The sequence below is a fragment of the Aulonocara sp. 'chitande type north' Nkhata Bay genome, linkage group LG2 (genome assembly GCF_057382095.1).
Source record: "Aulonocara sp. 'chitande type north' Nkhata Bay isolate Kocher_YH1m ecotype deep benthic linkage group LG2, A_spYH_male_GT1.1, whole genome shotgun sequence".
NCBI lineage: Eukaryota > Metazoa > Chordata > Actinopteri > Cichliformes > Cichlidae > Aulonocara > Aulonocara sp. 'chitande type north' Nkhata Bay.
Genome location: NC_141345.1, coordinates 36,679,656 through 36,704,549, shown reverse-complemented (window position 1 = coordinate 36,704,549; position 24,894 = coordinate 36,679,656). Strand labels below are relative to the sequence as shown.

Below are 24,894 nucleotides of genomic sequence, written 5' to 3'. Positions count from 1 at the left end.
ACAGTGGGAAGGAAAAACTCCCTTTTAACAGGAAGAAACCTCCAGCAGAACCAGGCTCAGGGAGGGGCGGCCATCTGCTGTGATTGGTTGGGGTGAGAGAAGGAAGACAGGATAAAAGACATGCTGTGGAAGAGAGACAGAGGTTAATAACAGATATGATTCAATGCAGAGAGGTCTGTTAACACATAGTGAGTGAAGAAGAAACACCCAGTGCATCATGGGAATCCCCCGGCAGCCTACACCTATTGCAGCATAACTAAGGGAGGATTCAGGGTCACCTGGTCCAGCCCTAACTATATGCTTTAGCAAAAAGGAAAGTTTGAAGCCTAATCTTGAAAGTAGAGATAGTGTCTGTCTCCTGAATCCAAACTGGAAGTTGGTTCCACAGAAGAGGGGCCTGAAAACTGAAGGCTCTGCCTCCCATTCTACTTTTAAATACTCTAGGAACAACAAGTAGGCCTGCAGAGCGAGAGCGAAGTGCTCTAATAGGGTGATATGGTACTACAAGGTCATTAAGATAAGATGGGGCCTGATTATTTAAGACCTTGTATGTGAGGAGCAGGATTTTGAATTCTGGATTTAACAGGAAGCCAAAACAGGAGAAATCTGCTCTCGCTTTCTAGTCCCTGTCAGGACTCTTGCTGCAGCATTTTGGATTAGCTGAAGGCTTTTCAGGGAGTTTTTAGGACTTCCTGATAATAATGATCTGGTCCCAACAAGAGAGTAAAATTTCAAGATCCACTGTGTCAAATGCAACAGTTAAATTTAAAAGGTTAAGAGCAACACAATCGCCAGAGTCAGTAGCAGTTGTTAAAACTCGTAAAAGAGCGGTTTCAGTGCTGTATTAAGTTCTGAAACCAGAGTGGAAAACCTCTAGAATGTTATTCCAAAAAGGCAGACTGCTATTGACCACTGCTAGAACAGACGGCCCTACAGTGGGAAACACCTCTTTAAATAGATAAGAAGGTACAGCATCATTTAATGAACCGAATGGTTTCAAGTGATCATCAATCTCCTGTAAAGAGAACGAAGTCACAGGCTTAAACTTGTTGATAACAACAGGACAGGGGACAGACACTGAGGGGTCATCAGCAGATGATCTGAGTCTTTGTGGAAATGACTTCACCAATAAAAAAAGAGAAGCTTTCACAAACAGCAGGAGAGGATTCAATGCAAACTCTCCGTGAGGCATTCGTCTTAAATAAAACGTGAGGTTTGTCACAGTTTGACAGAATAATAGCAGATAACTATTTTCTTTTGCCATCTTTCACTGGTTGCTGATAATGATTTCAGCAATCCCTTTGAAGTGACACCTGCAGATTGTCCTTTTTGTACTTGCACTCAGCTCTGCGGCACTCGTGTCTGACAGCCAGGGTTCAGATTTAGTTTCAGGCCTCCTGGTTTTCAGCGGAGCCACAGTGTGGCAGTTGGAGTGAAAACATGAGCTAAGCTCCTCAGTGAGATTGCACATAGACAGAGGAATGACACAGTTCTGACTGAAAATGGCAGAAAACTGAGCGGGTTAATAGGGCATTTCTGATTGTTGGCTAACTTCCCCCCATGCTGTTTTGCTCTTGGCCTCTAGTCTTCTTCTCCATGGAGGGTCCTGCTCTTTGTGGCTGTTCATCCTGTAGCCAACCATGTCAACGACTACTCTTGCCGTGGTGTAGATCAGCTGGTTGGTTGGTTTGATTTTTGCAGTACAGACTGTCTGTAATGCTGCATTCACTAGTAGATTTTCAGCAGTTACTTCACGTAGTATGGTAGTCGTGTATCCAGACTTTGAACACTAATTTTTTATGCCAAATGGAGGTTTAACAAAAAATCTTCTAAAAATTTGATTTGATGATTTGAGATATCCTAGTGCTTGAAAGCGAAAAATCTGCACATATTTAATAACAATGATTTTCTATTTTCTAATTAGAGTGCCATGTAGAAAGTCCAGAATTTAGTTTTATTTGGATTTGACAATCTATTAATATTTTTCTTGTTATGCAATTTATCCTATATCCTTAATCCAGCATTGAAGTTGAATGAAAATAGCTTTTTCTTTATTTATGTTACTAAGAAATTAATGTTGAAAAGTATTCTACATGCTTTATTTTGCATCATTGTGAAATATAACTACATACAATTCAGAAATTGCCAGTAGCTGTCTTTTCCAATGTGAAATGCGTATTGTTTTTTTGTAGGAGGGCTTGAAGGATTTCCCCTCATATTTTAACTAGCAAATATGAGGAAAAATAATTCGTATTTGTTTGTTGCACCTGTACCAAATCAATTCGTTAACAATTTCAGGGTTTTAACTAATATTTTGATATACAAAAGAATGATTTGAAAGTGAGTCAACGGACCATTTTTTCAAAAGGAAAAAAAAAAATCTCTATATATATACAGCACTGTGCAAAATTTTTAGGCAGGTGTGAAAAAATGCTGTAAACAAAGAAAGCTTTCACAAATATAAATGATTGTTTATTGGGCCCAAATGTACGACCCCAAACACACAGCCAAAGTCATTAAGAACTATCTTCAGCATAAAGAAGTACTGGAAGTGATGGTTTGGCTCCCACACAGCCCTGATTTCAACATCATTGAGTGTGTCTGGGATTAAGTGAAGAGACCGAAGGATGTGAGGAAGCCTACATCCACATTCAGGAAAAGGACTAGATGTTGTAGTCCCTGACAATGCTTTGCTTTACATGGTGAGAATCTTGAGGGATGGTTGTTATGAGGAAAGGCAGCCCGGAAACTTTACCAGCAGCGCACATCATGGTGTGCCTCAACGTTGGGTCTTTTACCCAAGCTCATCTGCCATTTTTTGGGGGGATTAGAGATCTGATCTAGGTTATCATATTAACATTTGGGACACATCATCAGTAGTGGACCTTGGATTCATCGGGTGTTTTGGCCATTATCACCAGACACCCTCATCCAAGGAGGCTCTGCCAGGGTTGATCAGGCCCTGGAGTGTGTCACTGGTTTATCTTAGATTGTTATTTCTCTTATTCTTTCTAATCTATTCACTGCAACTGAGAAATAATACTCACCCCTTTAGCATTTATGGAGCCTCACTTCCTCAAAGGGACAGAAAAGGTGACAGAGAGAAGTAAGACAAGAGGGACAAGATAGAAGAGCGCAGAGCCGGAAGGGGGGCGCCCGATCCGGCTTCCCACACCTCCCCCACTGCCTCCCAGAAAAGGGAAGAAGAGCAGAGCAGAGAAGAGCAGAATATTTTCTTTTTTCTCGCGGTTAGCTGACTGCCGTAGCTGCCCAAGTGATGTCAGCCATTTTTAACCATAGCCAGTGACTGGTCCTCTCAGCAGTGTTAGCTAGTTCTCTTATAGCCTGCCGTTGCGCCTGTCCTCTGATCCCATTCTCTCTAAGCAGTTCTACTGTTGTACTGGCAACAAAGCCCCTGCACCCCACCCTCTGCCAGCCAATTTGAGGCAGAAATTGTTTCCTCCTATGGTACCACCAGCTCAACGACACAGAGGATCTGTGGATAGGACACTTCCACTTTTGAAAGCGTTCTTTGTTTACAGCAGTTTTTCCCCTCACCTGCCTAAAACTTTTGCACACATTTGTTATGTGAAGCGAATATTTTACAGTGCTATTTCACAGCGCTCATATGTACGCTTTTTATGTAGGTCCGAGCAGAAAATGTGCTAAAGATGTTACAAATGGTCTAATTTCAGATGAAACCCCTATTTCAATAGCATTGAAGTTTTAAACAACTATCATAAATGTTAACCTGCCTGTTGAACACGTAACTTTAACCAGTTAGCATTTAGCAACTAAAACGTGCAATTTGTGGAGGAATTGCAGCAGGATTTTTCTACTGACTCGCTGTTGGTGGCAGTAAAAAGTTGCAGGTAAACAGGTTGTTGCTGTAGAGTGAAAACAGGTGTACCTAATAAAGTCTTTATGTTACTCATAATGTTAGTTCATATTGAGAAGAATGTCATGGTACACAAACTGGCGACCTTCAGCAGACAACAGTAACAGATGGTCAGAGTAACTGTGTCACTGAGCCAGTAAATGACACGAAGTAATTGCTTCTAAACCCCCTTAAAAACAATAGAGCCATCACAGAGCATAAACTTTAGACATGTCAAAATTATCCTAAGTTCAGCAATTTCTTCACATGCAACTAAAAAGTGTACTTAATACAATGGCAGAGACTGTGAATGTTACCCATACTGTATGATCATACTGAGAAACAGAGAAAGACAGTAAAAATTATGTGAACATAAGAGTTGAAGCATGTAAGAAACCTAAACCGGCAGCCTGCAGTCTGATTAGGTTCAGCAAAAAGTTTGTTACTGTAGAATGAATACAGCTGTACCTAATGAAGTGGCAGTGCACTGTCACTGTAAGTAACATTACTGTAGTATCATTTCATACAGCACATATCCCAAAAGGTTGATTCTGTTCATCTGGACGTTTTCAGTGGGAGAAACATTTCATCATCATCCAGGTGACGTCTTCAGTCTCAGCTGACTGCAGGTTTCCAACCTTATAAACAGGACATTTGCACAATACCTAAACCTCACCCACCGAATGGACAATGGTCTGGGAGGTCAGTTCCTTGATCATTAATGTGCTGTGTCACTGTAGCAGCAAAAAAAGTGGAAGATTTCAGAAACTGTACAAAATTTAAAAAATCAGAATCGAAGCACAATCAAGATGGTTGTTTTGCCTCGCAGCTGTGGTTCAGAATACCACACTAATATTAATGGAGTAGGTAGGCAGTAAATATTATCATTCCTGCCTGTCTGTAATATTAATAGACAGGGTTAAGAGGATAATACAGTTTTTGTGTATTTTTAAGAGCCCCAGATTGAAGCTGAGTAAGGTCTGCCAGGAAGTAGACAGGAACAGTGAAAGTCAATCTAACACTCTTTTCAGCATGGTCCAAACTCACCAGAAGCTCGGCACTACCTGTTGTTTTAATTTTTGTTGTGCACTACCTTTTTTGGTCCTATGTATACTTTGCAGTTTCTATATTTTTTGCACTGCATCAGACGAGTTAAAATTGTGTTGTGATGTTTAGAAACTGTTGGTGTTAAGGAGAGAGCAACTCCTTTCTTAGTGTCATTTGCACAAATTGTCAGACTTGGTCGTCTGTTGCTGTGCACGCAATTTTAACGTAAAATGAATGTTAAACCTTTAATTATTGTTTATTGTAGAAGCAGCACTGGGTGCTGCACAAGTGAGATATTTCAAATGCTGGTATTGCTGTGCTGTAGACTTCTATAATTTGCACATGTGCACGCACACACTTAGTGTCAGGTGTTTTTCACCTATCGTTGATGATTTCCCAGCACTGCAGGGGTGTGTTCTTTGAGCAACAGGAGTCCTTCCAGTAGGCACAGAGCAAGAGAGAGACACGGAGAGAATTTCTTATCAGTATTGATCTCTAGTGACAGATGATGACGTCTATGAAGAGCAATGAGGCCAGTGAAATGTGCATCGTAAACCTGCTTTGATGATAAGTGTGAAAAAAAAGCAGCTCAGAGCAGGAAGGAAAGGAGATCATCCCAGGTCAGAGGAGGGAGAGAGATGAAGAGGATTAGAAATATGTGAGGTGAATGAACTTTGTGAAAGAAGTAAGAAAACCCATCTCACTTCTTCTGTCACATTTAATGAAAAATGAGCAACTTACCTGGACTCCATCCGCCTGGTTCCATCTGATCTGGATGCAGAGGTGTGTGTGCAGTGTGCGCATATGTGACTGTGTGTGAGAGTTCTTCTTCTGGTCTATCCAAGGGAATAGTTTGGAGGTCTTCTGTGTGTTTTGTTGATAACTGGGATTTGGAACTCAAACACAGGGGCGGCAGATGGTGTGTTGGCTTCTGCTTGGTTGTGTGTGTGTGTGTGTCTGTGCATGAAGTGTGTAAACAGCAGTAGCTTCAGTGCTGTGAATTTGTGTGTGTGTGTGTGTGTGTGTGTGGGGGGGGGGGGGGGGGGGGGTCCTTACCCAAACTCAATGTCGAACGTGAGTTAGTGCTCCCTGAAGGGATTGCTGCTCTCTGTGGTTGGAGAGCTGGGCTGATCCCAGGTCAGCTACGGTCTGACCTCCAGCCCATCTGCTATCACAATAACAGATGCGTTAGAGCCTGGCTTAAGACCTGTGGATGGACCCACAATCTCTAGTTAGTCTCAGTTAAACACAGTTAGTTTGGTGGAAACACAACTTTTTATCATCTCCACCTTTTTCCTAGCCGCATGAAGCACAAAACCCTAAGACATCAATAGCCCTAAGGCAACTCACAGAATAAACACAGGAAGAATGGGAATAATTCTGCAGTTTACTGTTAATTGGATGAGGCCTTGCAAAGCCAGCCTGCACATACAAGTTTTGCATATGTTAATTCTAAAAGGATATATGTGGAACTGACATTAAATTAAAATTCATTCAGCTAAAATCTGTTTGTGTAAATGTCTGTTTATTATTTGCATCACTGAAACTCACCTACCAGCCTGAGCTTAGCAGCATAACTAAGGGATGGTTCAGGCTCACTGGATCCAATCCTAAGTATATGCTTTATCAAAAAGGAATCTTTCGAGACACACTTGAAAATCAAGTTGCTAAGTTGGTGCAGGCAAAGTTAGCTCAGCCACTGTAAGCTCTCCCTGAGCAAATTGTCCGAGTGCAGATGGTGACTGCAAGGAGGAAGGGGAGCCCTACACAAAAGCCTTTAGAAACATGGTATCTAACCAGATGCTTCCTCTGGCATTACATTGTCATCCAGTAACACTTTGAGGAATCTTGGAATCATTTTTGACCAAGATATGTCCTTCGACATGCAAACTAAACAAATATGTAGGACTGCTTTCTTTCATTTGTACAATACCTCTAAAATTAGAAACATCCTGTCTCAGAGTGATGCTGAAAAATTAGTTCCATGAATGTATTACTTTTATGAAGGACTATTGTATTTTATTTTATTTTTTTTTGGCCTGTCCCGTTTGGCTCTTTTGCCATCAGAATTATTGTCTAAAGTCAAAGAAAGATGCCCAACGGATTTACTTTACCAAATTGATTCACCTTTTATTGTTTATTTTATTTTATTTTATTTTCACTTGTTAGATACGGGACAGACTTGACTGGGGAAAAGAAAGAGGGAAAGAAAAACAGCGGGGAAGAGGGACGGGGATAAAGGACAAAAAACAAAAAACAAACAAAATAAGCAGACAAAAAAATCCATCTATCAATCACCTGGATCACCTGTTGAGAAAGAAAAAAAAGAAAACAAGCAGAAGAAAAAAAAGAGCAACATAATAAACAACATCACGATCTATGGGAATATGACAGTAAATACTAAATATTATTGTGCAGCACGTAAGATCGACAGCGCACAGTGTGCTTTCAGGTAGGAGCCAAAAAGGGTGTAGTTTGTGTGTGTGAGCACCCGTGTGTACACCTGTGAGCATGAACGCGCTTGTTTTTAAAAGGTTCCTTCATGTAATGATTTGCTAGAGGGTGTGGGGGGGCCACAGCCCCGTCCTCCAGGGCATGAAGCAGGTGTGGAGGAGATCAAAACTCCAGACATCCAGAGGCCCCCAGAACACAAGAGACCAAGGAAGACCAACAGAGGGGCAGCCGCGCCACTGTCCCAGAAAGAGCTGAGGAGAGTCCCAGATGTGGGGTCGCCCACCCCCGAAGTAGCCCGAGCGACCCCCAGGCCAGGGGTGAGGTTGTACCCCCTGATGGTCTTTTGGATTCCGTTTAGCGTGCCCACCCCCAAGATCCTATATGTATGTGTTATGAGAGTGTGAGTAATGTGAATGTCTAAGTTGTGGGATAAAATTGAGGCACAGGCAGCCAGAAGGGGACAGAGGGGGGGATGCCTCCCCTGCACCCTAGTGACCCCAAGGCCCTGCATGTGTGGGTGATTGTGGTGGAGCGGGAAGAGGGAGGCAGCTGGAGATGGGGAGGGAAGGAAGGGAGGGGCAAGTGACCCCTCCCTGGGGCCAGCTCCCCCGCTGACCCCATTAGGCACCCCCCACACTGCCAGGGAAAGGGGGCCCAGGCCCATCCGGACCGGGGCCCATCATAGCAGCGCCGCCTGGCCCCACAGAGCCCGGGACAGCCCACCCGACCCCACCACAGAGAAAACTGCACCCACCCCACCATCCACTCATCTTCCAGACTACACAAGACAATAGACGCCCAGGCTGAGATTTTCCTCCACCTCTCCTGTATCTCCCCCACCTGCAGAGTGAGTTCCTGAAGAGAGGAGAGCTCCTGCAAGATGTAACAGCCTCCCCCACCAGTTGAAGAGCCCCCCAGGTGGCTCGATGCACTGGCAGCACCCTGCACCAGGGCTGGGCCCCCATACACCCACCCGCCCACAACCTCGGCAACACACCAACCAGGACCCAAGCCCCCGAGGCCCAGCCAGGGCCCCAGCCCAGAGACGGAGCGCCCCCAGAACCTCACGCCCGTCCCGGACCCACCCAGGGGCAGCCAGGCTACCAGGTCAGTAACCCACGCAGCCACGAGGAAACAGTCACCTAAGAGCCAACAGAGCCCTTAATAGGCCACGACTGCTACCCCGGGTTGAGCCCTCCAAGGAAGATGCTCCTCGGGAGTATTGTATTTCTTTATTAGGATGCGGTGAAAAACTCCCTGAAAAGCCTTCAGTTGATCCAGAATGTTGCAGTGAGAGCACTGACAGGGACTAGAAGAGAGTCCCCCATGTTGGCTTCTCTTCATTGGCTCCCTGTTAAACCCAGAGTCCAGACAGACTGCCACTTTAATTTTAAGATTGAGCTTAAAACGTTCCTTTTTGATACAGCTTGTTAGGGCTGGACCAGGTGACTCTGAACCCTTCCCTTGGTTAAACTGCAATAAACTACTTCTGAGGTCAACTCAATGCAATGAGGCATTCTTCTTCGCACACCTGTTTTCACTCTCTCTATTTTCATACACCACTCTGCATTTAATCATCATTATTGCTTTCTGGCTCTCTTCCACATTGTTTCTTTTATTCTCTCTTCCTGCTGTCATGAACCAATAGAATGATGGACTCACTTGCAGGACAGTGAGAGACAGTTAGTACACGTCCATTTAAATGGTAAATGGACTGGTTCTTATTTAGCGGTTTTCTACTCTATTTGAGCATATTAAATGGAGCAACTACAGGAATTACAGGAACAGAAACTCCACCCTATGTAGTGACATCTTCACAGACTCCCCAACGCACAAACTCAACAGAATTATCTGATCTGCTGTCTGCCATCATGCTGAGCGAGAGGATGGTGTGTGTAGTGGGCTTCAAAGCCAAGGCTAGGAGAGGGGCGGGGGATGGAGGGGCTTGTGTGGAACATATGTGCACATGTACAGACACATACACTAGGATGGTTTGGCTGAAGGTGAAAACAAACACTGAAAGTTCTTACATTTTAGTCCTTGTCTGATTTCCCAGCTTGAGTATTATAAATCACTCTCAGGCAACTGCTCAGTTTTCAAACATGGAAACATAGATAGACATAGATAGAAGGCAAGAGCATAAACCAGCCCTGCTCCACTGAGCTATCCAAGCTGTGCTCTCAGTGGCAGGGGAACAATATGAGAACAGCACCACCAAGGCTTGAAATGGAGCAATACTGGAAGAGCATATGTGAGAAGGACCCAACCTATAACGACAATGCTCAGTGGTTAGTGGATCTAAGAGTAGACCACACCAACCTCCCTGAACAGGATCCAGTGAACATCACAGTGGCAAAGATCCGAGAAAGGGTCTCCAGCATTGAAGAGTTGGACAGCATCAGGCTCTGACATGATTCACACCAACTGGCTGAAGAAGCTGACTGCACTCTGTGAGTGTCTGGCAGCACAAATGAACCAGCTGGTAATGGATGAGACACACCTGGAATGGATAACTGAAGGCTGGACAGTCCTGAGTCCCAAGGATCCCCAAAAGGTATAACCTGCCTCAGTACCACATGGAAGCTCTTGTCAGGTATCGTAGCAGCTAAGAAGAACAGGCACATGACTCAATACATGAGCGTGGTACAGAAAGGAATTGCCAGGAATACCAGAGGAGTTTAACACCAGCAGCTGGCAGACAGAGCAGTCGCCCGAGACTGCAAGACCAATCTGTGGATTGACTACAGGAAGGCCTATGACTCAATGCCCCACACCTGGATCCTGGAATGCCTAGAAGTATACAAGATCAACAGGACCCTAAGAGCCTTCATCAGGAATTAAATGAAGATGTGGTGAACAATACTAGAGGCCAACTTCAAGCCAGTAGCACAAGTCACCATCAAGTGTGGGATCTACCAAGGAGATGTTCTGTCCTCACTGATGTTCAGCATATCCCTGAACACCCTCAGTGACATTACTGACAGGATTAGCTATGTATACTGACTACGAATGGCGCAATTGACACTGGAATGTCATTCGGACTGGAGAAATGTAGTCGGATGCTAGCAAAGGAAGGGAAGGTAGTCAGAACTGAGGTGCTCACAATACCAGAAGGCAACATTGCAGATATTGAGGACAGCTACAAGTTTTGCCTGTGGGATTCCCACAGGCAAAACTTGTAGCTGTAACTTGTAACTGTAAGACCCAAGGTGCAGGCTGTGTAAAGATGCCCCCTGACACTCCAGCACATAAAAGCAGGGTGCAAGATGCTACCAGGCAGGGCATACATGGAACGCCATAACCAATTCCAGCATAATATACAGGAATATCTGTGCCAAGTATGGCCTAGATGTCCAATGTAAAAATGGGAAAATCCCCCTAGGGTGGCTAAGTATGATGGAGCTAAGATCCTGTGGCACTTCTAAGTACAGACAGATAAACTGATGATGGCTAACCAACCGGACATAGTAGTGGTCGACAAGCAGAGGAAGATGGCTGTAGTGATAGATGTAGATGTAGCAACATCAGGAAAAACTAACAGGAGAAGCTGGAGAAGTACCAAGGGTTGAGAGAAGAGCTCGAGAAGATGTGGAGGGTGAAGGTAACAGTGGTCCTAGTGCTAATTGGAACACTTGGTGCAGTGAGCTCCAAGCAAGTCGAGTGGGAGGACCCAGACCTCTGGTAGAGGACCTGGGCTTGAAGAGTAGACCGCCTGCAGGGGCGAGAGGGGAATTTTAAGTACCTGTGTGTGTGTAAGTCATACAAAACACACAAAGGCTCTGTTTACGAAATCCTCTTGCATTGTGTTGTCTAAAAGTTACCAACCAACGGGCCAAAATGACCCATTTGTAATGTTTACGCACCTGTAACACAATACAAAAGCAACAGTAATGTTGCAACAGCAATGTTTAATTCATATCCACAAAATGTGAATTATACACAGAATCTTTTGAAGTCATAATGTAACGTATCAATTACTTTATAAAATACTAAGTTACATGGTCAATACACAAGACATTACCACTGGTTTTCTAAATGGTTTCATCGTCCACTTCACAAGGTGATATTATCACTATCACGCATCAGCCAAGAATCCGTCACACATCCACCATGGTCCTGTCAGCGAAGAGGCAGCTATTTTAAATGGCTGTATCTGTACAGAGGAGAATAGTGGATGTATAGGGCAAGGTAGGTGGAGCAGCCGGGCAGAAGGAAAATAGGAAGTGTAGTAAAGGAGAGTGTCGGTGTAATAATGATAGTGTGAGATGGACTAAGATGATATGTTGTGGTGATCTCATCAAGGGAGCAGTTAAAATAGGAAAAAGAAGGTTATAATACAAGACTTAAAACTGTCAAATTACAAAATAATAATAATAATAATGGATTGGATTTATATAGCGCTTTTCAAGGCACCCAAAGCGCTTTACAATGCCACTATTCATTCACTCTCACATTCACACACTGGTGGAGGCAGCTACAGTTATGTGCTTTATGTAAAATAGTTTACATAAAGCCTGTCATCATATTACTTTTGTTATGTAAAAATAATAATCCGTCTCTCATTGACAGCTGTAATTTTTTGACTGCCAATATTACTCCTTGCCTCATCTCTGTAAATAACAATTTTAAGATAACTGGCACTGAGTATGTCATAGGATTGGTAATAAGCTAAATAATTATGCAAATATTTGCAGTACTGCGCTGACGGACAGTATGGAGTGGAGAGAGAGTGGACCCAAATGCAGATGCTAGAGACCGAACTTTAACTGAAAGCGAGCCTTTATTTATGGCTGTATGAAACACAAACCAAAAGCAAATGGGCGACAAAGACTAAACTATCAAAACCTAAACTGGGAAAAACAACTAAGCACTAAGTACATGGAGCGTAAAGATCTAAAACCTGAGACTTGAGATGTAAAACATAGGTTTTTAATGTTCCAGGTTTCATGTTCTGAGACTTAGAAACAGAAGGGAAGATGAGCAATCTGACAACAGGCAGCGGAAGACAGAGGACTAAATACATAGAGGATAAAGAGGGGGTGGGAAACAGCTGGGAAACACAGCTGGACTAATCAGACAAGCAAAACTGAATACACTGAACACTGGACAAGGGACTATCAAAATAAAACAGGATAGACATGACAGACCAAATACAGGGAACACAGGAAGGAGCGACATCTAAAGGACAAATGCAAACGGAACTAAATGATCTAATCAGAACTAACAAGCACAAGAAAAACTCAGAGAATTTAACTAAATTTAGAATATAAGTTCAACCAGATTCAAAATGTCCAAATGCAGAAACACTGGGTCACAGACCCAGCACCACAACGCTCGCCGTGGTGAGTGATGCCACAAATCTCTTGGGCAGCTGTTTCAGGAAAGGCGTCTGGAATAAAAATCTGCCAAACATCACACAAACATGCTCAGCCAACTGCTGCAGCACCTCATACATAAAACAAACATACATAAAAGTCCAATTTCGAGGAAAAACAAATCAGTGTTAAGTAGAAAGTATACAATTGATCCTGGATCTGCCAATACAAGAAATCTCAAACACCCTTCGGACAGACACAAAGGGTTTGTTTTCTGGCAAATACAGTACCTACACATTCCAATAAACTCGGTTTAACATGTAACTCAAAACTGAGTGCATTGATATGTAAATCTCATAAACCCATATTTTAGTCACAGTAGGACCTGGAAAACACATCACATGTTTAAAGTGAGAAAAATGTTTCAGAATTGTAAGAAAAGTTTAGAAAAAATATTAACTGGTTTTGCATTTGAAGGCACCAAAATGTCTCAGAAAAGTTAGGAAAGGGCCCATCTTTCCACTGTAGCATCCCCATCTAACAATTCTCCTTAAACATCTACAAACTGAGGAGACCAGTTGCTGGACTTTTGGAAGAGGAATGTCTCCCATTCTAGTCTCATATAGTCATACTTCCTTTATTGTCCTTCATCCAGGTGAAAAGTTTCATTGAGATTTAAATGTCATTAACAAGAGAGACCTGGCCAGGATTCATTTTCAGTTGATTTGTTTTAATGACAGAATAATAGCCCTTGTCCACTACTACCTACCAGGCTTGATTTTCTTTTCCAACTATTTATTTATGAGTGACTTATGTATGTATGTATGTATATATATGTATATATTGTACTATTCTTAGTTAGTGTATTGTCTGTCTTGTCTTAATGTTGGTTTAAAATGGAGCACTGTAACAAAAAATAATTTCCCCCAGGGATCAATAAAGTATTCTGATTCTGATTCTGATTCTGATGCAATGCAACCTGGCTTAACTCAACAACTCTTTCAACTCTTTCTCCCACAGATACGATAGATATGTTGACCCACTCTCGTGCTGCAGAACTAATTTTACAAATATGGTAAAGTTTTTGCTTTCTTAAACGGTCAGACTACAGTTATTGGTCTTCAGCTTAAGCTGTTACTAAGGAAGCACAGAACAGGGAGCCAAAGTCCACGCAGCGATTCTTAGATGTTCTCTTATCACAAGCTGAAAACAGTCTTTCTTTGCTCCTTTCCATCTTCCATCAGCTATGACTGGGCCTTTTCGTTATTGTTTGAAAGGCTAATAGAGAGTTTTGATTGGTATCATTTTGCCAAAGTCATGGGATGCATCGATATAAGGATATATTTTTAGGTCTTTATTGGTTGCAGTATTTTATTAAAGTGGACCATAATGGAAGATTATGCCAACTTTCATCCATCCATCGTCTTCCATTCATCCGGGGCCTGGTCACGGGGGCAGCAGCCTAAGCAGAGAAGCCCGGACCTCCCTCTCCCCGGTCACCTCCTCCAGCCTTTCCAGGAGGAACACCAAGGCGTTCCCAGGACAGCTGAGAGAGATCATTTCTCCAGCATGTCCTGGGTTTGCCTCAGGGCCTCCTCCTGGTCAAAACACCATATTTTCATTTTTTTTCAGCAGACCTGATTGAAACAAGAGAAAAATAATTTAACTGAAATAGCATATTCCCAACTTTGGGGACAATGCTTCACTTGGTTTTTTGGAAGCTCTAGAAAAGCTGGAAACCTTGAAAGTTGAATTAACACTTTAAGGATGACTTGAAAAAGAACTGTGATATATCACAAGGTTGGAATTTAATTTGAAAAAGTCAAAATGGTTAAGCAAATCAAATTTGGAGAGAACTAAAACTTATTAAAGCTTATATACTGAAACCTGCTGCAGAGTTCCTGCTAATAAATTATAAGGCAAGCAGCTGCAATTCTTCGTTAGGACTCTGAGTGGTACCAAAGGAATATATTGCTGTGCAAAAGTCTGAGCCTCTTATAATTTTTTAATATTTTGTTAGGAAAATAGTCAATGGGGCAGCCATTTATTAAATTAAATTAGATACAATTCTAACAAACTTAAAAGTCAATATTAGACACGAGAAACTTTATTGTTTAGCACAACCTAAACTCTCTAATGCAAGCTTTCTTTTAATTCCTTTAAGAATGCTTCAGGAATAGTTCTCTCGTCTTCTTCGAGAACACGCCACAGCTCTTCTTTGGATGTTGGCTGCCTTTTGTTCTATTGTCTGTCAGGATAATTCCATTCTGGTTCAATAATGTGTCGACCGCGGCTCAGGGAGACCAGTCGATCACTGGTAATACCCCACTATGTTTTTTTTCTGCAGGTATTTTATTTGACCTGCATTGGCAGTGGGTTTGGGATCATTGTCATGCTGAAAAATTAAGACAATCAGATGCTTTCCAAATTATTTTCTTCTTTCCCATCCTCCATTCATATCATAATTGTTTTACTTGCTGATAGTCTATCAAAATAGCATGTAAATGTAATGAGTACCACAGGCCTCAGCTGTATCTAAAGATGCTTCTAAAGATAAAGGTCACTCTTTCGAGGATACTAATGTTTACATTTTGGACAGATGATACAGTGAGGCAAGGTCTCGCAATCGTTTTACCTGAAAACAGTGCAGATAAGGACTCACGTCCTTTTTCACATCTTGGCTCGTGTGATGAAGCACATGATCAATAGTGGGTCAATGACTCTCTCTAAAATTTCTGCTTGTGCTTGTTTGTGTTGAGTTAAGAATTATAAATGGCTTCAAGCGCATATTCAAGCCTGTGAAATGCATTTAGACACTGAGCCATGGCTCTGTGCTACATACAGACATTTCTGCATCTCTGCCAATCAAAGACACTTTGTATGTACAGTGGTCCCTCATTTATAGCGGGAGTTACGTTCTAAAATTAATCGGCGAAGTAGCCAACTTTATTTTTTACAGTCATTATAGATGTTTTAAGGCTGTAAAACCCCATCACTACACACTTTACACACTTTTGTCAGACAGGCATGAACATTTTCACACTTTTCTCTCTTGTTTAAACACCCTCAAACTTCAAACCTTCGTAGAAGTCCAGTATTATAGAATGAAACCAACGGTCAAACCCTGTTTTCGGGTCCAGAATCAATGGTACAGAAGTAAAAGAAGCAAGAAGAATGAGTTGAGTAAAGTTTGACTTATCTGACTGTTTTGTTTCACTTAATGCGCCTTATAATCTGAAAAATACGCTAACTTCTACCTTACTTTAGCCTGTCCAGAAGTCCAACTTTTTGTGCGGTGGTTATCATCTTCCTCTGCCTTTTGGGTGCAACCACAGGTGCCTTTGACAGTTAAAAAGGTTTCGTCGACATTGTTGTGTTTGTTGGAGGAATCTTACAAACATACAGTGCAGCACTTCAGAGTCACACTGCTAGCGATTGAAGATTTATGTAAATTTGACAAGATGAACGCATACTAAACAGGAAACACGGCACGAGATTGATTGACAATGGTCTACAGCCAATCAGGATGCAGAACACAATGGGCTATAAACAAACAAAAAAAAGCATGCAAAAAAGAAAAGTGAAGAAAAGTGAAGCGTGTTATAGCGAGGGCCCCACAAAGACTTTAGAAGACCACCGACTCCCCGCCTCTCTGCACACCTGACCTGCACCACTACATTTGCTGTCTTTGGAACATCTGTCCCCTTCATTCTTTCACATAACAGTGTGAGCCCAGTCTGTATTTTAATGTGATTGACCACATAGTGGGCCCATCAAAACATAGTCCCACCTCTGCCTGCATGAATTCTCAGCAGGGCTAAAGATTGATGTCCCACATACTGGAGGGGCCATTAATAACTGACGCATGAAATTATCTCACAGGCTGGATATAATTGCATCTGGTCTACATGATACAGAGAAAGCTGCTGCTAAGAGAGAAATTTGTCAGCACGACTCTTTGGACTCTTTGGAATTGTAAGAAAAGTGTCCTGCTTGACCTCGTCTATACCATGTTGCCAAAAGTAATTATTCACATTCACTTACATTATTGAATCTAGGTGTTCAAATCATATCCATGAACACAGGTGTATAAAATCAACAACCTAGGCATGCAGACTGCTCCTACAAACATTTGTGAAAGAATGGGTTTCACAGATGGTGCAAAATGCAGCTACTTGCATTTTAACAACTAGAAAATTTGAGTACAATACCCATGCACTGAGATCTCTTCATTGGCTACCTTGTCAGGTTCAAGCAGATTTTAAGGTCCTGCTGCTCACCTACAAGGCTTTAAACGGCACCTTCATACCTCTCCAACCTTTTACACCTTTATGTTCCATCCCGTGCTCTACGATCTCAGGACTCTGGCCTTCTAAAGGTTCCTAGGTCAGAAAAAAAGACAAATGGAGAGCGTGCTTTTTCTTTTTGTGCCGCGTGTCTGTGGAACAACCTCCCTCAAGATATTAGGCAGGCATGCTCTGCGGAGGTTTTTAAAACTAAGTTGAAGACACAGTTGTTCACCCCATCCTACATGTCTTAATTCTATGGCTCTTAGTTTTTAAATTTTTACCATTTTTAAATTGTATTGTGTTTTTTACTTGTATTGCTATGTATCACTTTTATTTTATTTATCTCTTTAGGTTCAAATAGTTGTACAGCACTTTGTTTGAAGGCGCTTTATAAATAAAGTTATTATTATTATTAGTAGTAGTTTTATTATTATTAAGGAGCTCAGTGAATTTCAGCATGGTGCCGATAGGATACCATCTGTGCAACAATGCCTTTCCTCACTACTAAATATTCCCCAATCAATTGTTAGTGGTATTATAACAATGTGGATCAAATGGGAATGACAATTAGTCAGCACAAAGCGGTAGCTAACCTAATATTACAGAAAAGGATCAGCAGATGCTGAGGTACGTAGTGCACAGAGGCACCAACTTTCAGTCAATATTTACATGCCTAAAAACTGCATGTGGCCTAAGTGTTATTAACTCAATAACACTGATAGAGAACTTCATGGGATTTAGTTTCATGGCTGAGCATCTGCATCCCAGCCCTTATTTGCTTCAGGGGTAGCTGTAGCTCAGGTGGTAGAGCAGTCGATCCCAGACGGCATCCTTGGGCATCCTGGGCAAATATCCTAGGGCACGATGCTAACACTATGTTGCTCTCTGATGCAGGCATTGGTGTGTGAATGTTAAATTGGAAGCATTTAGAAATAGTGTATATGAAAGTGCTTGTGTGAATGTACAAGTTGTGTAAAGCACTTTCCAGCAGTGCAATTTGAGTTCTAAGCATCTCAGAAACTCTTCAGAAAAGCATAAAGTCAAACATGAATTTTAAAAACACCAGTACAGGCTTATAAGGCCCTGAAGTAAAAAAAAAAAAACCCTACATTTTCCACAAAATGACATCACTTCCTGTTTTGGCCAGGAAAATAATGGCTATGCGATAGTTCGCGCTGACGTCTATTCCAACGTAGGACGTGTTTTGAACAGCTGATCGGATCGGCAAAGCGTGTTTCTGGAATATTATGTTTTTGTTGCTGCAAGCGCGATATTTTTGCAAAGTTTTATGTGGAAGGAAACTGTGACCTAGGGCAAGCTGATGGCACAAGATGTAAGTACGACTCCTCCGGTTTCATATGCAAAAAAAAATTATTGCTTAAGTGGTTCCGGTTCTACGGGGACTTAAAAATAGTTACGCAAAACGGAGCGTGCCCGCTCCGACTGGCTTTAAAGAGTTAAATAATTCATTTAATGTTTCATTAATTAATTAAAATTGGAATTAATTAAAGAAATATATCAATATTTAAATGCCCACTCATTTTATTTAAAACATTTATAAAATTATTTATTTCCTGTTTTATTTAAATAATGACACATTTAATAAATTAATTATTTATTTAATAAATTACTTATTGACACATTTAGCTAGTTATTTAATGACCTTTTATTTAATTCATTTTGGCACTCCTGGCCTCGGGGCTGTGTTCATGAATTAATTTTATTTGTCAGTCTCAGTCATCAAAGCCAGGGAGCAGGGCTAGCGATGATCGAGTCAAAACCATTGCTTTGGCCTGATGGCCATTCTTTCATTGGGTATTTCTCAGCACCAACAATAGAAATGTTGAAACTAACTAAGCTGTAGTTCGAAATATACCCTGTTTGTGTGTCACTAAATGCACTTAATGGAGTGGTTGAATCTTCAAATATGTGTTTGGTTTTTAAAATAAAGCCTATTTGCAAAAGTGCTTTGATGATTTTGGAGATGTCTTTTTTTTTTTCTTTTTTTTTTTTGCCTGTCCCGTTTGGCTCTTTTGCCATCAGAATTGTTGTCTAAAGGCAAAGAAAGATGCCCAACGGATTTACTTTACCAAATTGACCATCCCAGCCTTGCCGTAATGGTCCATTTGATTCACCTTTTATTGTTTATTTTATTTTCACTTGCTGAATACGGGACAGACTTGACTGGGGGAAAGAAGGGGAGAAAGAAGGGGAGAAAGAAAGAGACACCGCTGAGAAGAGGGACGGGGGAGAAGGGCAAAAAACAAAAACCAACAGAATGAGCAGGAAAAAAAATGCATCTATCAATCACCTGGATCACCTGCTGAGAAAGAAAAAAGAAAACAAGCAGAAGAGAACAAGAGTAATAGAATAAACAACATCACAATGATATATGGGAATATGACAGTAAATACTAAATATTAAACATTATTGTGCAGCACATAAGATCAACAGAACACAGTGTGCTTTGAGGTAGGAGCCAAAAAGGGTGTAGTTTGTGGGTGTGATCACCAGTGTGTACACCTGTTGAAATGGACGCGCTTGTTTTTTGTTTTTTAAAAGGTTCCTTCATGTAATGATCTGCTAGAGGGTGTGGGGGGGCACAGCCCCGTCCTCCAGGGCATGAAGCAGGTATGGAGGAGATCAAAACTCCAGACATCCAGAGGCCCCCAGAACACAAGAGACCAAGGAAGACCAACAGAGGGGCAGCCGCGCCACTGTCCCAGTAAGAGCTAAGGAGAGTCCCAGATGAGGGCTCACTCAGCAGCCGCGGAGCAGAAGCCAGGGGGAGTTGCAGTGACGCGCCCGTGAGCTCCGCCGGCAGCCAGCTGTGCCAGAGTGACCGAGCCCCAGGCCGAGAGGCCGGGGGCACCCCACCTCCGAAGTGGCCCGAGCGAGCCCCAGGCCCCAGGCCCCGATAAGCGGCCGCCAAGGAGTGAGCCGGTGTGTACCTGGACGCCCATCCCCGGACACAAAGAACCACCAACGCACCGATGTCTGAGGGAGTCCGCCACTGGCAGGGGAAGTGGTGGTAGGGGGAGATAGGCCTCCAAACCTTGGAGGGCCTGAGATGTCCCCAGAGAGGTGGCGCCTGACACCCAACCTGACATATAGACACAGACATACAGGCACACACAGATACAAACATCCATTCCCACCCTCATGCTCTCATATGCACTTACTCCACACTCAACCAACGTGGAGACAGACATAAAGAGACGTTGTACACACGATCACACTCCCCAAGCGTACTCTACGAACCGGGTCTAGGTACCCTTGCCCCTGGAGGGGGGGAACTGCACCCAGACCCAGGTGGTGTTACCCTTTTCCCTGCGGTGGGGAGAGGCAGACCGCCCCGACTCCGCAGCAGCAGGGAGGCCCCACACTCCAGACCGCAGTCGGACGGCCAACTCCTCCTCCTAGCCCCCCCGCTCCAGCAGGCCGCAGAGAACGGGGGTGAGAGAAGACTCCAAACCTCCCTCCACCCGCTCATTGTAGTGTTGATGCATGTGTGTCCTAAGGTGCAATTAAAACCCAGGAGGGCATGGAGCTACCTGCCAGAGAGCAGCAGGTAAGCGCATAGTCCCTCCTGCTGGCCCTCAATGTCTACGTGTATTTAAAATTGAGAGGTGGGCAACGACGTCAGGGGTGAGGTGTACACCCTGATGGTAATTTGGATTCCGTGCATCGTGCCCACCCCCAAGATCCTATATGTATGTGTAATGAGAGTGTGAGTGATGTGAATGTCTAAGTTGTGGGATAAAATTGAGGCACAGGCAGCCAGAAGGGGACGGGGGGGGGGTAGCCTCCTCTTCACCCTGGTGACATAACCCTACTCCAAGGTCCTGCATGTGTGGGTGGTTGTGGTGGAGCGGGAAGAGGGAGGCAACTGGAGATGGGGAGGGAAGGAAGGGAGGGGCAAGTGACCCCTCCCTGGGGCCAGCTCCCCCGCTGACCCCAGTAGGCACCCCCATACTCCGCGACCCGACAGGGAAAGGGGGCCCAGGCCCATCCAGCCCATCCAGATTTTGGAGATGTCTGCCCAGCCCAGTATCATAGCAAGCAAGCAGTCGGGCTCAGGTGCAGCCGATAAAGCGTGGGTGCCACCATAACTTGCATAACCTCCGCTGACTTTCACCTCTCAGAGGGCGAACACCAACTTCATTTACCCTCCACCCAGGTGTCATTATGGATGATAACATCGTCCAAGTAGGGGGCAGCAATGCATTGTGTGGCTGCAGCACTCGGCTGGGGCTCTGAACGAGCTGAACGCAAGTGTGACAGATTGGTACAAACCGTGGAGAAGGCTGTTTTTTCCTTGGGTTCTGCAGATAAGGGACTCTGCCAGTAGCCCTTGGTTAAATCCAGCGTTGTGAAAAACCGGGCCATGCCCAACCGGTCCAGGAGTTCTTCGACCCGGGGCATGGGGTAAGCAACAAAATGTGACACTTTATTTATTTTGCGATAGTCCACACAGAACCGTATAGACCCATCTTTCTTCACCACAAGAACTATGGGGCTACCTATCTTCTGCATTTCAGCCAATTCCCTCTGAACAATTTGCCTTTTATGTTCAGGAAGCCTGTCGGGTCATGAACGCACCGTCACTCCAAGCTGCGTTTCAAAATGGTGCTCGATGAGAGTCGTACAGCCAAGCAGGAGGGGGGAACGTCTGGAAAGCGCTGTTGCAATGCAGCAACATCCGCTCTCTGTGCCTGTGTGAGATGGTCATCACAATGGAGGGAGGCGGGAATGCCCCAACTAATGTCTCTCCTTCACCAGGCTCACCAGAGAAGTGGTTTCAGCCTCTCTCCACGCTCGAGGAGGTTGAGGTTATAAACCTGTGTGGCCCCTACCCTGTCTGACCCTGCAACCTTACGCTGGCGTAAGAGACTCAGCAGCCGATTAGAATCAACCAGAACAACATTTACTGTATATATTTAATAAATAACCAAATTAATGCACGCATCTTCCTGTGACAATGTGACCGTTTGCTCTTCAGTACAAAGGGCTTCACATGCAGCTCATATAAAAGATTCCCCCATCATATAATCTCTTAACACATGCTTTAAATAAAAGAGTGAGTGAAAATGTGGAGTTTCCAGCCGATTTTTAATCAAAATGATCAAACCTGCTCCGACAGTTTTTTATTCTCTCCGCTGCAGTTTAAAGGTTTGAGAGTAAAGATCAGGTATACAAACAAACTTCAAGCATAGACTCAGCAATTAAAGTGTCTGCGTCCTGTTATAAGAGCATATATGTAAAACTGTTTTCAGCCAACATGAAAAAGGAATAAAGTTGTGTCTGTGATTAATTACTGATGCTCATTAGGGAAACACAAAGACTTGAGGCAGACCTGCTATTTCCATCATCAACATGTTTCCATGTGTTTTGCAGTTTTTCAGCAGGACCCTGCTGTAAGACTAGCTGCACAGCTGATGAACGAAGAAACAAAGCAAAATATAAGAATAGGAATTCAAGAATTATAAGAATAAATATATGTACAGATATAATATAAATAAAATATAATAGAAAGATAATATAATAGGGTGGCACGGTGGTTAGCACTGTTGCCGCACAGCAAGAAGGTCCTGAGTTCAATTCCACCATCAGGCCGGGGTCTTTCTGTGTGGAGCTTGCATGTTCTCCCCGTGTTCGTGTGGGTTCCCTCCGGGTACTCCGGCTTCCTCCCACCGTCCAAAGACATGCACTTAGTGGGGATAGGTTAATTGGATAATCCAAATTGTCACTAGGTGTGAATGTGTGAGTGAATGTGAGTGTGAATGGTTGTCTGTCCCTGTGTGTTGGCCCTGCGACAGACTGGCGACCTGTCTAGGGTGTACCCCGCCTCTCGCCCCATGACAGCTGAGATAGGCTCCAGCGCCCCCCGCGACCCTGAAAAGGATAAGCGGACGCGAATGAATGGATAATATAATATAAATCTCGGGGTGCTATCAACATTGCTATTAACATGTTCATAAATAAAGGCCGACTTTCTGCCTTTAGTCTTATTCATGAGAATTATTAGTTGTCTTCTAACATCCAGAAGTCTGCACGATGTGTTTCATAGTTTCTAACAAGCCTTGTTAAATAATTGGCCTCCAGCTCGCACTGGAACGGTTCGCAGCCAAGTGGGAAGCGGTAGTATGAGAATCAGCCCCTTCCAATCTGAGGCCATGGTCCTTAGCTGGAAAAGGGTGGAGTACCTACTCTGGGCCAGGGACGAGTTCTTGCCCCAAGTGGAATAATTTAAGTATCTCTTGTTGACGAGTGATGGGAGTAGGGAGCGGGGGGGAGTGAGAAGTTTAGCCATGGGCTCAGGGTAGAGCCGCTGCTCCTCCACATCGAAAGGAGCCAGTTGATGTGGTCCTGGGCGTGTCCCGGGTAAGGTGTGTCCCACCGGGAGGAGGCCTCGGGGCAGACCCAGGACACGTTGGAGAGATTATATTTCTCGGCGTGTCTGGGAACGCCTCGGTGTTCCTCTGGACAAGCTGGAGGAGATGGCTGGGGAGAGGGAGGTCTGGGCTTCTCTGCTTAGGCTGCTGCCCCCGTGACCATGCCCCGGATGAGCGGAAGAAGATGGATGGTTGTTTTTTATTTTTATTTTTGTGAACTCTGAAAATTCTAACAGTCAGCTTGTGCTTAGAATACAGTTGAATAAATATTAAGAACCAGATGATGTAATCATTTCTGGACAGGCTGGAGCATGCTGGTTCAGACGCTGCTCCTCCCAGTGGAAACGCACCTTCTGTAGGGCTTTTTATGAGAGAGAAGGCAAATATGCTCCAGTTATAAGTTTTCACAATTTATTATCCAAACAGTTGGAATTTCAAATTAGTTTTACATGGACCTTCTCTCTCTGGCTCAGAGACAAAAGGCTGCCGCACCCAGGAAGTAAACACTCTTTTATTGCATGTCACAAAAACGTGGTATTAATATGATTGGTCAGAACAGTTTAGAGTGGCCTTAGGTGTGATGTCGGCTCAGGTTTCCTCTTCTGCAGCTTTCTAAGCGTCTCCATTACCATGGCAACCATCTCTTGTCGTCCAGTGTAAAGACGGAGCTTGCATTCTGTAAGAGAAGCTTTATGATCGAGGCTCCGTTCCTGTGAGGGGTCTGGTGTCTGTTACTATTAGGGTAGCAGTCTACTTCCAAACTCTCTACAATTCACTGTGTGCAGTAAAAAATAAAACACAAATATGTTATTCTATTTATGAGACATTAGTTTTATAGATAAACATAAATCCCAACACTTCTCTTTCCTCCTTGTATAAAAAAGATTGTTAATGCTAGTTTTGATTCAAAATTCAATTCCGTTAAAAAAAAATCCAACACATATGAACACCAAATAATAAAGAACAGCAAATGGTTCAGTTTAAACGTCTAACAGCAGTTATGAGACTTAACTTTAATCTGAGCCAAACTGATTTTCTAAGTTGTAAATACAGTAAACGCCCCCCGTCAGACAGTGTTTAACCTCCACTGAGTCAGCAGGTCTTAAAAGTTGTCAGTGTTGGGCAAGTAATTAGTTATAGTTACTAGCTACTTCTTCAAGTAATTGAGTTAGTAACTGAGTTACAATATTATACAAGTTACTAATTACTACGAAAAGTAACTATTGCGTTACTTTAAAAAATGTTTATCCGTTTACACTGCTGTCTGCTTTTTGGCAGCGATTGCAGCAGTTACCTCATTGTTCTGACACACAACACAAAACTATCCACAACACTACACACTAACTACTAGAGCTGGGCGATATGAGATTTTTCCATATCACGATATGTTTTTTTCATTTCAGGCGATAACGATATATATCACGATATAAGCCAAATAACTAAATTTGTAAGATTTAAATGTGCCGTTGCTCACAAGTAAAATGTGAAATAATCAGCCGCTTGTTTTGATTTAAATA

General features: G+C 43.2%; 1 protein-coding gene across 1 annotated transcript in view; it reads left to right on the top strand.

Annotated features, from left to right (window-relative positions):
- The window catches only part of gfra3 (GDNF family receptor alpha 3), an 87,952-nt gene that overhangs the window by 5,058 nt on the left and 58,000 nt on the right, over positions 1 to 24,894 (top strand). The gene's annotated exons all lie outside the window — the stretch shown is intronic.